The sequence below is a fragment of the Bos indicus x Bos taurus genome, chromosome 5, assembly GCF_003369695.1.
Source record: "Bos indicus x Bos taurus breed Angus x Brahman F1 hybrid chromosome 5, Bos_hybrid_MaternalHap_v2.0, whole genome shotgun sequence".
NCBI classification, from domain to species: Eukaryota; Metazoa; Chordata; class Mammalia; order Artiodactyla; family Bovidae; genus Bos; species Bos indicus x Bos taurus.
This window is the reverse complement of record NC_040080.1, coordinates 1,768,021-1,775,816: the sequence shown is the minus strand read 5'-3', so window position 1 is coordinate 1,775,816 and position 7,796 is coordinate 1,768,021.

Sequence of the window (7,796 nt, the reverse complement as noted above, 5' to 3'; positions counted from 1 at the left end):
GAGGCCTGGCTTGCCACGATTCATGGGGTCGCAAAGAGTCGGACATGGCTAAGCAACTGAACTAAACTGAACTGAACTCAACGAGCATTCCCAGATAGCACAGTGCTAAGGAATCTGCCCGTAATGCAGGAGACGCAGGTTTGAGCCCTGGGTCAAGAAGATCCCTGGAGATGGGCATGACAACCCACTCCAGTATTCTAGCCTAGAGCATCCCAGAGACAGAGGAGCCTGGCGTGCTGTAGTCCACGGGGTTGCAAAGAGTCAGACACAACTGAAATGGCTAAAACGACAAAACGTATTTGATTTACGACGTTGCGTTCACTTCAGGTATACAGCAAAGCGATTTAGTTGTACATGAAAACATCCAGGCTTCCCTAGTGACTCAGAGACTAAAGAATCTACCTGCAATGTAGGAGACCTGGGTTCGATCCCTAGGTCCGGAAGATCCCCTGGAGAAGGGAAAGACCACCCACTGCAGTGTTCTAGCCTGGAGAATCCCATGGACAGAGGAGCCTGGTGGCCGAAGTCCGTGGGGTTGCAGAGCGGCAGACGCGGCTGAGCAGCAGCAGCATATGTTCCACATCCTCTCTGTCCATCCATCCACCAGGGGACACGGGTTGTTCCCATGTCTTGACTATGAATGATTCTGCCGTGAGAGTGAAGATGCAGGTATCTCTAAGATGCTGATTTCAGCTCCTCGCGTACACACTCTGACGTAGGCTTGCTGGATCCTAGGGCAGTTCTGTTTCTATATTAACCAACCTCACTGTGATCGTCGTTGTACGATATGTACGTGTATAAAATCACCACGCTCTATCCCTTGCACTTGCACAGCTTCGTATGCCAGCTCTGTCTCACGAGCTGGAAAAAGCCCAGCAGGAAACATAACCGCATCTACACTAGAGCAGCGGTGACTTTCCTGGGGCCGCCCTGATGCAGGGGCCCCACCCAGGCTGTCTGCCGCTTGTCACAGACGTACAGACAGGTAGACAGACAAAAGCGTAACTTGAGAATACTGAATAAGCCATCAAAGACAAAACACCCGCTGTGATGAGGGTTCGTCAAAAGGACTCAGGGGCTGCTGAGAGGGTGCCCGTTGGCCGAGGCATGAAATAAATCACGGACCATTAAATCACACCCTGTGTAAATAAACAGCCCCCAGTCTGTGCTAATATAAACACACCACTGAGGACATAAAGAGAACAAGGGACACGTCTCTCAGGCAGAAACACACTAAACCATTTGTAGACACTTCACAGTCTGGGAGCCGGGACAGAACCTCCAGCCCGTAAGTGCGCGCCTTTTCCAGGGACAGCCTCCGAAGAGGAGCAAGTGAGGAGCAGCCTGACAGGCACAGCTGAGCCCGGGGACCGGGGCGACACCACCGAGGCCAGCCAGGTGGGTGGCTCGTAGCTGATGCCATGTGGCGAGGGCACTTCATCTCGGAGGGCCTTCCCCCAGAACCCAGGACCCCAGCCTGACCCCGAGAAACACACCAGACAAACCCCATTAGACGGGGCACCTACAGAACCGCTGCCCAGCATACGTCAAAGCTCCCGAGGTCACGCACGCAGGAGGTTTGAGAAACAGTCACGACCCTGTGACCTAAGGAGACGTAGTGATCAAATGTGATGCGGAACCTCGGTGGGGGTCCCAGGACCAAACTGTGAGGAAAAAACAAGGCCTTGGGTGAAAATGAAGCAGATTGGAAGAAAACGTGGATTTTCGTTTAAGGTATCCACATGGAAACGGACGCACGGGACCAACGTAAGCCGCTGGGTGTACAGGGGTCTGTGTTTATTTCTATTATTTACCTGTTTTCATTCATTTGGGGCTGTGCTGGGTCTTCATCGCTGCATGGGCCATCTCTAGCTGCAGCGAGCCGGGGCTACGCCGTCATCGCGTGCACCGGCTTCGAGTTGCAGAGGCTTCTGTCGTTGCAGAGCTTGGGCTCTAGGGCACGTGGCTTCAGTAGTCGGGGCCGGGGGCTCAGCGATTGCGGCTCCCGGGCTCTAGAGCAGGGCTCAGAAGTGGTGGCACACGGGCTTAGCTGCCCTGCAGCAGGTGGGATCTCTCCAGCCTAGGGATGGAACCCATGTCTCCTGAACTGGCAAGCAGATTCTTAACCACTGGACCACTAGGGAAGCCCCGGAATTCTGTAATATTATCACCATTTTCTGTGAATCTGAAAGTGTTTTAAAATTTAAAAGTTGATTTTTAAAAGTCCTCAGTAAAAGCCATTTGTGGGAGAACACCCTTGCAGGGCTGTCCACTCTTGAGCACGGGGCCCACAGGCCAGGCAGCTTTCCAGCTCTGTCCTCGCACCTCCACCCTGGATGGGGCCCAGGGTCCCCAGCAGACAAGTCCTCAGCTTTGTGGAGCTTCTGAACCCAAGCTGGCCCACCCCTTCAGTGTTGGGGCCATTTCTGGAAAGAGCAGGAAGGGCCTTAGGACAAACTGGATGGGCCAAAGTGGGCGGGAGCCCTTTGGGGAGGGGCTCATATTCTTGGAAATGTTCAAAATGGAACTCCAAGTAGACCAGAAGAATAGTCGAGAAGCGCTGACCACCCACTCGAGGCAAGATGACCTACCAACGAGTCTGTGTGGGCCATACCAAGGAGCCCCCTGCAGGGTCTGCGAGGGTTACTTAGTGGGTCTGCGTGGAGGCCTCCCAGGCGTGAAGGCGATGCTGTAGGGTCTTGGGCACAGAGAGGAGGACTGGGAGCAGTGGGGAGACTCTAAGGGCCCCTGGTCCTCGGGCCCAGGACTAGACAGGCATCCTCTGAGATGCCCAGCTCTGGGTTTTATGCAGCACAGCGTTACCGGCCCACGATCCCAGGGGTGGACAGTGGTGAGTGCGCAGGGTGGCAGGGCTGGCTCGTTTGGCCAGGACGGGCTGGATCCAGCTTCAACACTCACCGACCAACCTACTCTTCCTCACTCATTTATTTATGTATGCATTCATCCTCCTCCCCACCCCCCATGCCATAACATTTTCCAGTAAATCTCCGGCATCCTGTTAATTTACCTCTGATCAGTTCAGTAGATGCCTCTGAAATAATGACATATTTATTACAAAATCAGTAACCATATCACAACTAATAAAATAATAGCTGAATACTGTTGAATATCTAGCCATGATGGCGTGGCTGAGGACTGTCTTCTGACACCCTGGGGCACCTCCAGGGTGAAGGTTATTCCCAGAGCCCCTCATCCTGCCTGCTGGGACTTCCTTCAGGCCTTGAGCAGCCAAGCATGCCTGTGGGCACCCCTGTCTGACCGCGGGCGGGACGCCTGACAAAGGCCACAGGACCTTCAGGACTAACTGGTCAACGACAAACGCACAGATGCTTTCAAATCCCACTGCTCCCTCCCACACACACTGAGTTCCACTCTTGCCAAATGTTTTACCTTTGCCTGGACATCCATCCCTCTGTCCCGGGGCCTTTGCATAGCGGCTGCTTCTGTCTTCGATGCCCTCTGCTCAGCAGAGCTTTCTCATCCATTCTGGAAACAGCTGGTGTCTCCTGCTTGGAAGCCTGCTCTGAGCCGCTGTGGCAACACCCCCACACGCTTACCTGTGGGCTGCTGAAGCATCTGTCGAGCTCGCTGTGACTGCTCCCCTGGGGCAGGGGCTGGGCTGGTGACGGTCCCTCTCTGGGGCTCAAAACAGCACTGAGCAGCGAGTAACTGGAAGGATGACTATTTCATCACATATTTTACAGGGTAGCACATTTTCATTATTCAAATTACAAAAAGGAAGACTTGTGCTTTCAGAAATGATGGGCCAACAGTGATGGAATAGACCCTTCCCGTGAATCCACTGGGGAATGGCCAAGCACATGAAGCGGGGGTCTGCACGATACTGGTCCTCAGGAGACAGAGGACAGTGACCCCTGAAAGGTGGAAAACAAGGGAAGGGAGCCCTGGCGTCGCCCCAACTTGCTGCCTGGAAAGAGGCCCCAGGCTGGGCTGTGGGCAGCAGGACCTGGTGGAGCCCATGGGTCTCTGAATGGAGGAGACGGGTCCAGAGTACAGAGGGCGCAGGATGGCCGGAGGTCACCCACAGGATGCCTGGGAGGAGAGATCCACCCAGAGAGAACCCCAAGACTGACACAGCCTCTCCCCTCTAGTGCTCACCTGAGAACTAGCCAATGCAGGCAGCTAGAAACTGCCCCAGGCCAGGGAAGGAACCACAGAGGATTCAAGGTGGCCGTCTACCGTCTCCACTGTCCACACAGTGCCCGTTATTAGTGCTTGCTCCCATTGCTTTGTCTCAGAAGACAGAACCTCAAGGTTCAGGGAGCCATGGGCAGCGTGCTCAGAATCTGTGATTTGCCTTAACTGTGGGAAGTAATTTGGCTTCCCTGGTAGCTCAGCTGGTAAAGAATCTGTCTGCAATGCCAGAGACCTGGCTTTGACCCCGAGGTTGGGAAGATCCCCTGGAGGAGGGCATGGCGAGCCACTCCAGTATTCTTGCCCCATGGACAGAGGAGCCTGGTGTGCTGCAGTCCATGGAGCTGCGAAGAGTCAGACAAGACTGAACGACTAAGCACAGCAAAGCACAGCACGTGGGAAATAATTAATCCTAGACCACCTACTGCTCCTGTCCCACCTAAAATAATCTCCAAAAGCAAGACTCAAAAGGATCCAACTGCTTCCAAGTGAACTGCAACCTACAACAAAGCTCAAGAACACTCACAGAAATTCAAAAACATCCACTGTGGCTCAGACAGCAAAGAGTCTGCCTGCAATGCGGGAGACTAGGTTCGGCCCCTGGATCGGGAAGATCCCCTGGCGAAGGGAATGGCACCCACTCCAGTATTCTTGCCTGGGAAATCCCATGGACAGAGGAGCCTGGCAGGCTACAGTCTATGGGATTACAAAGAGTCAGACATGACTGAGTGACTGACACTTTCACTTCATTTTCCTTTCCACAAGGGAAATTCCCGATGTCTGCTGTCCAATTAAAAACCACCAGGACCGATATATAGAGGACATTTCAACATATAAGGGGGAGACATACCAATCAATTGAAACCACCTCAGAACTGACACAGATTTTAGAATTAGCACACAAAGCATTTTAAAAGATGTTAAAACAGTAATCCATATGGTCATGAAGCTAAGTGGAGACATGGAAGATATTTTTAAAAGACCCAAAATGAAATTCCAGACATAAAACTATAACGTCTCAAATGAAAACTACACTGTTGGGATTAATGATAGATTAGAAATTAAGGGGGAAAAGATTAATGAATTTGAAGGAATAGCAGTAGAAGCCATTCAAAAAGAAAAGAAAACAATTTTAAATTAGAGAATTATCAGGCAGTGGGCTAGCTTTATGCAGTGTGTAATGGTAATCCTCCAGAAATATAAATAGAACAAATATTTAAAGAAATATGGCTAAGCGATTTCCAAATCGGAGGAAAACTTTGAACGCACAGAGCCAGGAAACTCAGAGAACTCCAAGCACAAGGAAATATTATATTAAACATATTATAATAGTCAGTTTGCTCACCACAGATAAAGAGAAAACCCGCGGAGCAGCCAGAAGCAAACGATAGGCTACATAGAGAAGGCGCGTAAGAGAGACGGCAGACTTCCCGTCACAAGCGGTGTGGGAGGAAGACGCTGACAGAAGCCTGCAAGAAAACACCGCCCGAGAAGCAGATGCCAGTGAACCCAGTGTGCTTTACCAACACATCCGCTCTGTGAGAAATGGCAAAAGTGGTACTTCAACCAGGAAGAAGTAATCCCAAAGGAAACAACTGCCCTATTCATGTCGGGACATCGGCCAGTGTGAGTGTTACTTACACCGTAAATGAAGGCTGTAATAATACGCATTCAGCGTGCTGTAATGTAGCTACGCTGTGAGAAGCAGACACTAACGTGATAAAGCACAAACAACAGAACCAAAAAATATAGAATTGAATCATAAAAATATTCAATTTATCCATAGGAAGGCAGAAAAAGAGGTAATGGGGGGAAAAGAACAGCTGAGAAAAACACAAAATATTTAGATTTAAATTTAACTAATAAATATTCACATTAAATGTAAACTGTCTAAATGCCCCACTAAAAAGCAGATATTGCCAGATTGGATAGAAAAAGTGAGACCCTACAGCATGCTGACACGCTACATTAATATAAAGATATGCTGCATTAATAGAGTGGAAATGTTAATCCGGAAGAGTAGATTTCATAGTAAACTATTATTAGGAATCAATGTGGCTTTTTTATAATGAGAGAAGGATCAATCTATTAAGAGGACACAACAATCCTAAGTGGTTATGTACTTAATTACAGAATTTCACAATATGATACTTGAGGCAAAAATTGATAGAAATTCAAGCTTAAATAGACAAATCCACAATTATCGGCAAAGATTGGAATGACTCTCAGTAAACGATGCTGAAGCTGAAGCTCCAATACTGTGGCCACCTGATGCGAAGAGTCAATTCACTGGAAAAGACCCTGATGCTGGGAAAGATTGAGGCAGGAGGAGAAGGGGACAAGAGGGGATGGGATGGCTGGATGGCATCACTGACTCGATGCACATGCATTTGAGCAAACTCCGGGAGATGGTGAAGGACAGAGAAGCCTGGCGTGCTGCAGTCCGTGGGTCGCAAACACTCAGACACGACTGAGTGACTGCACAACCACCGCCAGTAGGTCCAGTAGATAGATCGTTAAAGACGTAGATAATGTGAGCAGCACTGCACACTAACTGCCTGACAGGACTGTGTTCAGCATCCCACCCAGCAAGAGGGGTGTTCCACTCCTGTCAAGGATGCAGGAAAGCGTTTACAATCACAGACCCTATGATTATTATTTTAAAGGACTCAAGTCAGGCAGATATGCTCTTTGTCAACAGAACTAAACTAGAAATCAATAAAAGAAAATCTCTAGAAAATCTTCTGAACGTTTAAACTAAATGATCTACTTCTAAATAACTCATGGTTCAAAAAAGAAATTAAAAGGGAAATGAGAGAGTGTTGTGGGTTGAATGGAAATGAAAACACAACTGGAATAGTAATTGAGGGAAGTAATGCTGTGATTGTCTCAGGAAACACAGAAACAATATTTAGAAGATGTAATATCCATTTTGGATAAAACACTCCAAAAGCTGGGCATGGAAGGAAACTTCTTCAACCTGAAAGAGCACCTGTTCAAAATCTTCAAGGAACATAATGCGTGATGGAAAAGACATAAAGGCTTACTTCTAAGATTGGAAATAAGACGATGATGTCTGCTCCAGCTGCTTATATTCAACACTGTGCTGGCATTTCTGCCCAATGTAATAAGGCAAGAAAAAGAAATGAAATCCACCCAGATTAGAAAGGAAGGGCTAAAACTGTCTTTGTTCACAGAAATTAGGATTCTGTAGGAATTTGATGGAATCAACAAAAAGATACTAGACCTAATATCTGAGTTTATCAAGCTTTCAGTATCAAAGATCAATGTAAAAAAACAAAAAACAAAAGAATTTCTATAAAGTAGGAACAGTCAAAAATTGAAATAAAAATTACTTAAAAACTAACAAAGTATGATTTTGTACCAAAAGTATGACAAATACGGCACAAGGTTAAAAGACCTGTATACTAGAAACTACAAAATATTGCTGAGAGAAATGAAATAAAATCTGAATGGAAAGATACACAGTGTCTGTGGGTCAAAACTCAAAACTATTAAGCTGACGATCACATCCTAAGCTATTGCCAAAACTCACATGGAAATGCAAATCATCTAAAAAAGTTAAAAGAAAAAAGTAGAGAACTAACACTATCTCATTTC